This window comes from Nerophis ophidion, linkage group LG05 (genome assembly GCF_033978795.1).
Source record: "Nerophis ophidion isolate RoL-2023_Sa linkage group LG05, RoL_Noph_v1.0, whole genome shotgun sequence".
NCBI classification, from domain to species: Eukaryota; Metazoa; Chordata; class Actinopteri; order Syngnathiformes; family Syngnathidae; genus Nerophis; species Nerophis ophidion.
The window spans coordinates 32,939,725-32,952,184 of record NC_084615.1 but is presented as its reverse complement, the minus strand read 5'-3'; the positions used below and the strand labels follow the sequence as shown (position 1 = coordinate 32,952,184).

Here is a 12,460-nt window from a genome sequence, read left to right as displayed (position 1 = left end):
TCTGTTTCTTTTGCAATATTTTCTCGTAAAATTATTACTTTTCATGTAAAATTATTAGTTTTTAATGCAAAGCTGTGACATTTGTCATATAAAATTCAGACTTTTATCACAATACTGCCGATTTTTTGGTTTGTTTTTGTATAACAGTGACATTTTTTGATTAAAATGATGACAGGTAAAATTCCGATTGTTATTGTAACATTGTCAACATTTGGGAGACGGCGTGGCACGGTTGGGATAGAGTGGCCGTGTCAGCAACCTGAAGGTTCCTGGTTCGATCCCCACATCCTACGAGCCTCGTCACGTCCGTTCTGACCTTGAGCAAGACACTTCACCCTTGCTCCTGATGGGTCGTGGTTAGCGCCTTGCGTGGCAGCTCCCGCCATCAGTGTGTGAATGTGTGTGTGAATGCGGAAATGGTCTCAAAGCGCTTTGAGTTCCTTAAAAAGCTCTATACAAGTATAACCCATTGACATAACATTTTAAAGTTTTCTTATAATATTGGGACTTTTGTCGAGTAAAATTAAAACTTTTAATACGATTGTCAACATTTTAAGCTTTTCTTGTAAAATTGCGACTGCTAATGAGTAAAATTCCAACTTTTATTACGGTATCGCACACATGTTCAGTTTTTCTTTTTTTTTTGCAAATATATTTTATTGAATTTTACAGTTAAAATGACATTTAACAGTCATACTTTTCTCACGCAAACCCTTCATGTTCAATGTTCAGTTTTTCTTTTAAACTTTTGCCTTGCATTGAGTAAAATGACGACTTTTATTATAATACTGCCAACATTATACGTTTTTCGAGTGAAACTGTGACTAATTTTTCACACCAAGCTTTTTCATATTTGCATAGTTTGTATATATTATTAATGTTGTAAATACACATCTTTATGGGGGGTTACCCACATCTGCGGTCCTCTCCAAGGTTTCTCATAGTCATTTATTGACATCCCACTGGGTTGTGAGTTTTTCCTTGCCCTTTTGTGGGATCTGAACCGAGGATGTCGTTGTGGCTTGTGCAGCCCTTTGAGACACTCGTGATTTAGGGCTATATAAATAAACATTGATTGATTGATATATCTAGAAAGGCTGGTCCTAAAGAGGTGGGCATTTTGGAGGTCTCAAGAAGGTAACAAATACAAGAATGTGTGCCTGTGTGTGTGTGTTTCCTCTCATACAGCCACATGGACATTGTTCTTGCAAGACACACACAAAAAAAAGTCCACTGAGGGAACTGCCGCTTGAGCAAACTCCCCCTCTTCCCTTATCCCATCCGCTCCCTTGTTCCCAGTCAGCTGGTGGGCCGATCCAGATGTGAGGGAGTGTGTGTGTCTGTGTGTTTGTGTGATGAGTGGGGGATGCACAATCCCCTCTCCTGGTGACAGACTTCATTGTGAGAGACTTTTTGGACACACGCATACACACAAACAATGATGGTGAAGCAAACAATGGAGTGTCTCTGGGCAACAATGCACGATTGTGTGTGTCGATATGTATGTACATATGTATATGTGTAAAACGGGGTCAATTACGTCTTGTAAATAATGTATTTCATAATGTTGTATTATTGTTATAATTACACAAAATATCGAGGTTACATGTAAATACCTGAATATTGTTTGATGTTTTGTCAATGTGGAACCATTGGCTTGTTGTCCCTCCTACTGCAATAATCACTGTGACACCTGTCTTTTTATATGCGTTGGACACGCCTTCTCACTTCCCTTTTGTCGACGATAACGGGAGCGGTAGGCGTCCATGCGACAACAGAAAATGTCTTGTCTTCTTAAGCATTTAAGTTCACATTCTTGTTCATTATTATATTTGTGTAGGGCAGGTGTCCCCAAACTTTTTGACTTGAGGGCCGCATCTGGTTAAAACCATTTGGCCGGGGGCCGGGCTATATATACATACTGTATACAGTATATATATATATACAGTATATATATATATATATATATATATATATATATATATATATATATATATATATATATAAAGAATACCTACCGGATGTAACAAAAGGCTATCGATGCTGTCATCTAGCAAAGCTGAATTCAACCAAGCAACCCCCCCGTACCAGAAAGCACTTGATGAAAGCGGATGCAACTTCACTCTCACCTACAAACCCACGCCAGGAAACCAACCAAAAAAGAGCAGAAAACGAAACAACATTATCTGGTACAACCCCCGTACAGCAAAAACGTCTCAACTAATATCGGCCACTTCCTCACTCTGATCGACAAACACTTCCCCATAGGCAACACTCTTAGAAAAGTATTCAACAAGAACAAAATTAAATTGAGCTACAGCTGTATGAATAACATACAACAAATTATTTCAAATCACAATAAAGCAATTGCAAAGGGGCTGTCTGCCCCTAGACAGAGCGACTCCAAAACCAACAAAGGCTGCAACTGCCGCAAGCAACCTGATTGCCCTCTCAACGGGGGGTGCTTACAAGCATCAGTCGTTTACCAATCAAAGGTAACTCGCAAGGGCATTAACACATCTGACACGTATGTAGGATTGACCGAGGGAGAGGTCAAAGCGAAATGAAACAATCACAAGGCTTCTTTTAGAAACCAAAGCATGCAGAATACTGCAGAACTCAGCAAGCGCATTTGGAACCTCAAAGACAATAATGTTGAATATTCAATAAGATGGCAAATTCTTGCATCCAGCACACCTTATAACAGTGGTAATAAAATATGCAACCTATGCTTTACAGAGAAACTGTTTATTATATACCACCCAGACCTGTCATCCCTCAACAAGGGCAGTGAAATTGTATCAGCATGCCGTCACAGACGGAGACACCTCCTACTGTAGGTATTACACATGAGCCAATCACCACACCCTACCTGCCTGTACCTACCTGTTCTGTAGCCTATATAAACTATGGTATGTGAATGCTTCCATTAAAATCTCCTGATGATTGAGGGAACCCCTCATGAAACAGTTCGGTAGAGATGAAGTAGTCTTGTGATTTTTTTCCCCACACATACATACACAAATATATATTATATATATATATGTGTATGTATATATATATATATATATATATATATATATATATATATATATTTTTTTTTGAAAACTTTTTTAACGGATTTTGGACGCTGACGGGCCGCATCCGGCCCGCGGGCCGTAGTTTGGGGACCACTGGTGTAGGGGCTCGACGATGGCAAAAAGTTGTTGAGGATAGTTGGATTCTGTGTATTATCAGGAAAGTGTATCTGAGCAGCAACCCATGGTGTCGGTCGTGTCCCATAAAATCCACACAACGCACAGGAAAAGACCACCGGTTACAAATGTGTGTGTGTGTGTGGTGTGTGTGTGTGTGTGTGTGTGTGTGTGTGTGTGTGTGTGTGTGTGTGTGTGTGTGTGTGTGTGTGTGTGTGTGTGTGTGGTGTCATCCTGCAAGAGGGGTCCACAGTTAATATAAAACTAAAAGCGTCATATTAAATGTATAATCCCGAGACAAGAAAAGCATACTAAACTGACTCAGCAAAAAGCACCTCCTCACATATGTACGTAGTTAAAGTTACACATGAGTTTAGCGACAATTAGCAACAGAAACAACTTTTTCCCTTTTGTTGAGCAGAGTTCAGACACTCACCGAGAGGCAGACCCCCGGTCACTCCTGGTCGACGTTCCGTGCGGAACCCGGCAGCAAAAGTGGTGGAACAATGCATGCGTGCTGGGAAGGCAACGCAGCTCAGCCGGCAGGACAGAGAGCTGCAGTTATCATCAGTGGTGACGCTCACATGGGATGGGGAGTGGAAGCGAGGAGGGGGAAAGGGGAAGGGGGGAGGGGGGTGTCTACTGTATGAAAGTATGTATTTGGCAGAGTGGGAGGAACCTCACTGTTCATCCTCCTATCAAAAGTGTTATGGCGAGTTGGCTTTCAAATGGATTTTCTGGTTTAGTCCCGCTGAAGTACCATCTTTGACGCTCATTGACTTGCAAGTGTAAAAATAAGTTCATCAAAGTACAGCCAAAATAAACCAAAATCTACCGACCGACCCCAAAACCAGTGAAGTTGGCACGTTGTGAAAATGGTAAATAAAAACAGAATACAATGATTTGCAAATCCTTTTCAACTTATATTCAATTGAATAGACTGCAAAGACAAGATACTTAACGTTCAAACTGGTAAAACTTTGTTATTTTTTGCAAATATTGCCTCATTTGTAATTTGATGCCTGCAACATGTTTCAAATAAGATGGCACAAGTGGCAAAAAAGACAGAGACAGTTGATGAATGCTCATCAAACACTTATGTGGAACATCCCACAGGTGAACAAGCTGATTGGGAACAGGTGGGTGCCATGATTGGGTGTAAAAGCAGCTTCCATGAAATGCTCAGTCATTCACAAACAAGGATGGGGTGAGGGTCACCACTTACTTTATAAATAATATATTTATTTAAATAAAGCATTTTTTTCTCCTCTGTTGACAGCAGTGTTGGTGCTAGGAATTTTCAAAATGGGGTCCCATGGACCCCATCACATCATAAAAATGGGGTCTCACAGTAAATTTTTTGTAAGCGTTTTGAAAACAAATGATAAACGTATGCATTGCCCTGTTATATCTCACATTCTGTATTGTGTTTTGGAAAATGATTGTCATAAATGTTACTTATTTCATTAAAAGAAATAATATAAAAAGAAGACAAATTTGTATGCATATGTAAATGTATTCAGTTATAAACATTCATTCACTTTCTATTCACTTTATATTGTAGCGCCCCGGAAGAGTCAGTGTTGCAACGGGTTCTGGGTATTTGTTCTGTTGTGTTTATGTTGTGTTACGGTGCAGATGTTCTTCCGAAATGTGTTTGTCATTCTTGTTTGATGTGGGTTCACAGCGTGGCGCATATTTGTAACAGTGTTAAAGTTGTTTAAACGGCCACCTTCAGTGTGACCTGTATGGCTGTTGACCAAGTATGCCTTGATTGACAATCAATCCACCACACCGCTCTCTCGCTCTCTGTCTCAGCCCCTCCCTCACGAATGTTGCTGCGTGCAGACACCTTCACAATTTGTTTTGTTTTTAATCCCTCTTTACCCTGTAGTAGATTGAAAACACACGCAACCTCGACACAAAACGCCGGGTATTTAAGAAACCCCGCCCGAACACCCCGGACATGTCCTCTTTTGCGGGAGGACGTATGGTCAGTCTATGGTTGGTGAAGCAGAACTCTTCTTTGCACAAACTCGGAGCGACTTCTTCACAGATGAAGGCACATTGCCACAAATCTAAAAGTTAAATGAATGTTTGTGGAGTGACTTGCGCTGGTTTAAGCAAACTAAGAGTATTTCCCTGGGTTTCATCGTAGAAATGTTGTGGTACAAGCGGTTCTACATAAATTAAAAATGGCTGAAGTGTGTATGGATGGATTTCTACCATCCGGTGAACAACGTCACAAAGGGGGCAAATTTCAAACAGATCGTTTGGAGGAATAATGAAGAAAGGCAAGATTGTTGTATAAATATATCTGCAATGCCTCCAGTGTTTGATTTCAAATTTACAGGACTTATGCAGATCCCAAATACACATAAGCAGGAACCAATGGGTAAAACAAGTTGCTTTTGCATGATAGGTCCCCTTTGAGAGTGAAAATAAAACAAATGATATGATAGAATGTGCAAGAGGTGTAAAAACTTTGGTCAAATACCAATTTTGATTTATTTCAAACATGACTCCTGTGAGTCTTCAGAGAAAAAAACACACACTACACAGCAAAAAGTCAGTGTTCAAAAACAAAAAACAAAAAAACAAAAATTGGGGGTATTTTATTTGAACGAAGCAAAATTATCTGCCAATAGAACAAGACGATTTGGCTTGTCAAGACTTTCCAAAACAAGTACAATTACCTTACCTCAATGAACCGTAAAATACCTTAAAACAAGTATATTCTCACTAATAACAACTGTACTACTATTTGATTGATTGATTGATACTTTTATTAGTAGATTGCACAGTTCAGTACATATTCCGTACAATTGACCACTAAATGGTAACACCCGAATAAGTTTTTCAACTTGTTTAAGTCAGGGTCCACGTTAATCAATTCATGGTACGTATTTTTTATTTCATTGAAATAAAACAGCAAAGTCCGTTTGAGACACAATTGTGTCAAAGTTATGATCTTTTTTTTTTACATGCTTGAAATAAGAAATTATTCATTTAAAAAAGCAGTTTTCTACTGGTGAGTGTTGATGACACAGCCTTGCATCAGTTCATATTTTAATTTCAAGCATGTTTTACTCAATATAGGTCATAAAATCTCAGCAACAAGCTGTAATATCTTACTGAGATCATTCAGGACCAAAACCCTTCAAACAAGTAAAAGACTAACATAAAATCTGCTTGGTGAGAAGAATTATCTTATCAGACAGAAAATAAGCAAATATAACCCTTATTTGAGATATCTAATCTTACTTAGATTTCAGTTTTTGCATTGTATTTTTTCCACAATGATAAAATGAGCTGGAAATGTAAAAAATATACAACATAAAGTAGCAAGAAACACGTCAATAATGAATAAAGCAAAACATGTTCTAGACCAAAAATCCCTTTATATTCTCTACTGCTCACTAGTGTTAACATATCTGAGTTGTTGTGCAGACATATGGGGAATTAACTACAAAAGTACACTTCATTCATTGGCGGTGCACTACAAAAACTGAAATCTAAGAAAGATTAAATATATCAAATAAGGGTGATATTTGCTTATTTTCTGTCTGATTAAAAATTTCTTCTCACTAAGCAGATTTTATGTTAGAGTGTTTTACTTGTTTGAAAGGTTTTGGTCCTACATTATCTCAGTAAGATATTACAGCTTGTTGCTTAGATTGCATGACCTATATTGAGGAAAACATGCTTGAAACTGGAATATCAACTGATTCAAAAGTATAAAACTACTTTTTTAAAGTAACAATTTCCTTTTTCAAGCATGAACAAAAAAAAATCATGACTTTGACAAAATTGTGTCTCATATTAAAAGATGACAGCTAAAATGACTTTGCTGTTTTATTTTCAATGAAACAACAGAAAAGATGTACTCATATAGTAGTGAGAATATACTTATTTTAAGGCATTTTTGGGTTCATTGAGGTTAGCTAATTTTACTTGTTTTGGAAAGTCTTGACAAGCCAAATGTTCTTGTTCTATTGGCTGATAATTTTGCCTAGTTCAAATAAAAGACCCCTAATTTTTGTATTTTTTCTTCCCTTGTTTTTGAACACTGACTTTTTGCAGTGTGTTACAAAAAAGATCAGTTAGAATAATACTTAATGATCGATATAGAGAACATACGAACCCTTTATTCATTGAATCAAAAATACTGAAATTCCACGACATAGTGAATTTGCAAAACAGCTAAAATTATACACAAAGCAAACTATAATCTGCCACCCAAGAATGTACAACAATTCTTCCCAACAAACGAGGAGAAATATAATCTCAGAGAAAAATGTAATTTAAAACATTTGTACGCACGTACAAGACTTAAAACCTTTAGTATATCAGTATTAGTATATCAAAATTTGACCCATCACGCAATATCTCGAAAAACGGCTTTAAAGTGCCTGATTTTAACCATCGTTATATCCACCTGTCCATTTTCCTGTGACGTCACAGCGTGACATCACCACAAACAAAGATGGCGGATAGCACAGAAAGGTATAGCACAGTAGTTTGGATTCAGACTCGGATTCCAGCGGCGCAAGCGATTCAACAGATTACGCATGTATGGAAACGGATGGTTGGAGTGTGGAGGCAGATAGCGAAAACGAAACTGAAGAAGAAACTGAAGCTATTGAGCCATATCACAACAGACAGCGGAACGGGAGGAAGCAAGGACGAATTCGGCGATCGCCTTCTAACCAACGATTGGTATGTATTTGTTTGGCATTAAATGTGGGTGGAGGGAAAGGCTGGTTGCAAATATAGCCAAAAATGAGGCGTAATGATGCAATATGTACATACAACTAGCCTAAATAGCATGTTAGCATCGATTAGGTGGCAGTCATGGTGTGAGCAAATATGTCTGATTAGCACATAAGTCAATAACATCAACAAAAGTCACCTTTGTGATTTTGTTGACTTTATCGTTGGAAATGCATCTGCTTTGCAGGATATCCACACATCTCTGTGCCATCTCTGTCGTAGCATCGCTATCGTCGGTCAAGTGTGCGAGGGACTTTCGCATCTTTTGACCACTGGTGCGGTGCCACTTGAATCCGTCGATTGGTATGTGTTTGTTTTGCATTAAATGTGGGTGGAGGGAAAGGTGCAAATATAGCTACAAATGAGGCATAATGATGCAATATGTACATACAGCTAGCCTAAATAGCATGTTAGCATCGATTAGCATGCCGTGACCATTGATATGTCTGATTAGCACACTCCACGTAAGTCAACTTGAATCCGTCCCTGTTAGTGTTGTTACACCCTCGGACAACACACCGACGAGGCATGATGTCTCCAAGGTACGGAAAACAGCCGAAAAAACGGAAAATAACCGAGCTGATTTGACTTGTTTAAAATGGCAGTTTACTTCCTGTTGTGACGTCACAGGTGGAAGGTCATTGCTCCGACAGCGAACAATTGAAAGGCGTTTAAATCGCCAAATTCACCCTTTTAGAGTTCGGAAATCGGTTAAAAAAACATATGGTCTTTTTTCTGCAACATCAAGGTATATATTGACACTTACATAGGTCTAGTGATAATGTTCCCCTTTAAGAAATGTGCTTGACCTGCTACGACATGCATTCGTGGAAATTGAACCGCAAAAACCTTAGTTGGTGATACTGGAACACTAACAAGTCATAACCCTTGCATTTTTATTCTTCCATTCACTCTTTCACCGATGTCCATCATCCTCCATTTTCTTAGTTCCGAACTCCGGCACCGAAGTGTCCCAGACACCACAAGCATGATGAAGAGTCAGACACGGAGGAACCCGATACGTCTTAAAGTAACAATTATGTGAATGAGTCACTCATCGATGAGGTTTGCCTCAATGTAATTTCGAGTGAGGGGGAATGGTGGTTTTCTGGAACGTTTGGTTTCCAGAGGAATCCCTGAGGTCATGGGAGAGAACGGAGGAATGGAACCACAAGAGACATAAAACAAGAGAGAGGGGGGAACAGAGTCAGGATTTGTGGACGGGGACCAGAGGACCTCATTGTCCTACATCCACAGATCCCAGAGTTCAATAGCGATGATGACATGAAACAGGAAACAAGTCAAGAACATGACCGAGGAATCCTGTCAAGAAGCATCTGGCTTCATTTCATTGCCTAATGCGAAGTACTTAGTACAGAGAGATACCACCTCAAAAATACTTAACTTTGCAAGTAACATATTTTTACCAAACAAGAGGCCTGTTCTAAAAAATCAAGTTAAAAAAAAAAAGGCGATTGCATTGGGACGGATTCAGATGTTTTTAGACACATTTACTAGGATAATTCTGGGAAATCCCTTATCTTTCTATTGTGTTGCTAGTGTTTTAGTGAGTTTAATAGTACCTGATAGTCGGAGGGGTTTGTCCACGGGTGTCTTGAGGGAAGTCGACGTCAGCTTTATGGACGGCACAAGCTCAGCTGATCTCCGGTAAGTGGCGACTTTGTACCACAATTTTCTCACCGAAAACTGCTGGTTGACATTTGGGATCCATGTTCGCTTGACCGCTCTGATCCATAGGAAAGCGTCGTCTCCGGGAATTTTGAACAAGGAATCACCGTGTGTTTGTGTGGCTAAAGGCTAAAGCTTCCCAACTCGTTTTTTCTACTTTGACTTCTCCATTATTGATTGAACAAATTGCAAAAGATTCAGCAACACAGATGTCCAAAATACTGTGTAATTATGCGGTTAAAGCAGACGACTTTTAGGTGTGTGTGTGTGTGTGTGTGTGTGTGTGCAGCGCTAATATTTCCTAACAGTCCGTGATGTCACGCGAACACGTCATCATTCCGCGACGTTTTCAACAAGAAGCTCCCGGGAAATTTAAAATTGCAATTTAGTAAACTAAACCGGCCGTATTGGCATGTGTTGCAATGTTAATATTTCATCATTGATATATAAACTATCAGACTGCATGGTCGGTAGTAGTGGGTTTCAGTAGGCCTTTAAAAACGGAATGGAATTGTATTTTTTCTGTGAACGATAAAACCCTGAATATTGAGAACATATGAACGTCACACCCGCTCTCAATCGACATATTTTACAATCAAGCCAAATGCAATAAAAATGCAACAAACACAGCGAAATATGAACGTGAAGGGTAAAAAAACAAAAAACTTCTACAATCCGATATATCTGATACATCACTAAGCTTTAGAACTTTCTTGTAAAAATCTCCTTCCACGTATGTCCCTGACACCCACATTTCAGGCTGGCCGCTCTAGAAACACTCAGTGGAAACGCTCCCCGCCCACACTGCTAGGTGCCTCGTCTGACCCGCTGTGATGTAGATTACCATAGTAACTAGTAGGGTTGTACGGTATACGGTTATTAGTATAGTTAAGCGATACTAATGAATCATATTCAGTACCGTACCGCCTCTGAAAAGTACCGGTCCGCCCCACCCTAAGATTTTTTGTTAAAATAAGCCAATAATGCAATTTTTTCTGGTCTTCTTTATTAAGAAAAGTACCGAAAAGTATCAAAATAATACTGGTATCAGGACAACACTAGTCACTAAAATATCATGCAAAAGTGCAGATTCCAACCATTGAAATATGTTGTAAAGTTTAAGACTTTTGGTCATTTGAACCATCACTGCACATCATAATGGCAGCTACACTTTCCATCTTAAAGATGTAAAAAATATATTTGGGAATGTCCGGCGGGCCAGATTGTAACGCTTCACAGGCCGCATGTGGCCCCCGGGCCTTAATTTGTCTGGGGTATAGAATTGAACAGTGTTTATGTTGTGTACAATGTGTATTTATAATATGTTGTGAAAAGGAAATTTCATAATTTTTAGGAAGCTCATGTTGTTACTTGACATTGTTTATAGGGTTAGGCGCAATAAGTGTTCAACTTCAGCCTAAACCCTTTTGGTCTGCAACATTTTCAATTTATGAATGTACAACATTTTGTTTATGTAAAACTGTTTTTTTGTTTTGTTTTGTTGACTATTGATCGAAAAAATAACAAACCAATAAATCAATCAATGTTTATTTATATAGCCCTCAATCACAAGTGCCTCAAAGGGCTACACAAACCACATCGACGTCCTCGGCAGGGCCCACATAAGGGCAAGGACTAACTGTACCTACACGTACAAATCACACGTTCCAGGCTACACTGTGTTGGTAATCATAGGTTGCAAAATCAGTTCGACTTTTTGCAAAATGTTTCAGAAGCACTGATGTCGAGCGATGTGCACGAGACATTTCCTATGCAAAGGTTATCCCATACTTGCCAACCTTGAGACCTACTAATTAGGGAGATTGGAGGGGTAAAGGGGGTAGGAGTATATTTATATTTAGAATTCACTGAAATTCAAGTATTCAAGTATATATATATATATATATATATATATATATATATATATATATATATATATATATATATATATATATATATATATATATGTATATATAAGTAAAATAAAATACTTGAATTTCAGTGTTCATTTATTTACACATATACACACACATAACACTCCTCCCTTCTCATTGTTGTATTTGAAAGTGCAATGCTTTGCAGCCAGTAGCACAGCCTTTGAAGGAGCATAGGTATGGGCAGCATCTGTGACATTTAATTTGCAGGAAAGGAGTGAGTTTAGGGTTGAATTGTCCATCCTCGTTCTATTCTCTGTCACTATCTTTTTTTGGACATTACTACGTGACGTGGTTTTGAAGCAATGCATGATGGGATTCCGAATGTTGTGTGTCAGTGTATTAACTTGCCGGCTGGAATAAACACACGCTGAGAAAAGCTCTGTGCCTGCCTACTTTATGGGTTATAGATAAACCTATGGATAACGGAGACATATATAATAGTCTCCTTGTTGTGTGCGCAGTTGTGCACTCTCCAAAAGCCGTAGATGTTATAACGTGACTGGTTGTATGGAGGAAAAGTGGACGTGACGACAGGCTGTGCTCACTCAGGTCCGGCTGGCAATCAGTAGAAATTTGGGAGAATGGTTGTCCCGGGAGATTTTCGGGAGAGGCACTGATATTCGGGAGTCTCCCGGAAAATTCGGGAGGGTTGGCAAGTATGGGTTACCGCAACGTGGCCTGAACAAGCAACAAGTACACCTACTTTAGTTTGTGTTTTTGGAGCATCTGTCGTCCGGCCCACAGATGAGGTGACCTGCACATCGGGGAATATAAACTACTTCTGCATCCTGTTTAAATATGCCGTCACAACATTCTCGTCCAGCAGAAGTGCGTATAAACATGATATTATATACAGACAACACACCC

The 12,460-nt window shown here is 39.0% G+C and overlaps 1 protein-coding gene across 3 annotated transcripts in view; it reads right to left on the bottom strand.

Annotated features, from left to right (window-relative positions):
• Positions 1-12,460, bottom strand: part of sash1a (SAM and SH3 domain containing 1a) — a 528,217-nt gene that overhangs the window by 202,803 nt on the left and 312,954 nt on the right. Inside the window, exon 1 of one of the 3 annotated variants that reach the window (XM_061900595.1) lies at positions 3,631-3,767. The exons of the other annotated variants lie outside the window; for them this stretch is intronic. The gene's annotated coding sequence lies outside the window, so the exon portion shown is untranslated. Of the gene's footprint in view, positions 1-3,630; positions 3,768-12,460 lie in introns of those variants that run through there. 3 annotated transcript variants of the gene reach the window in all.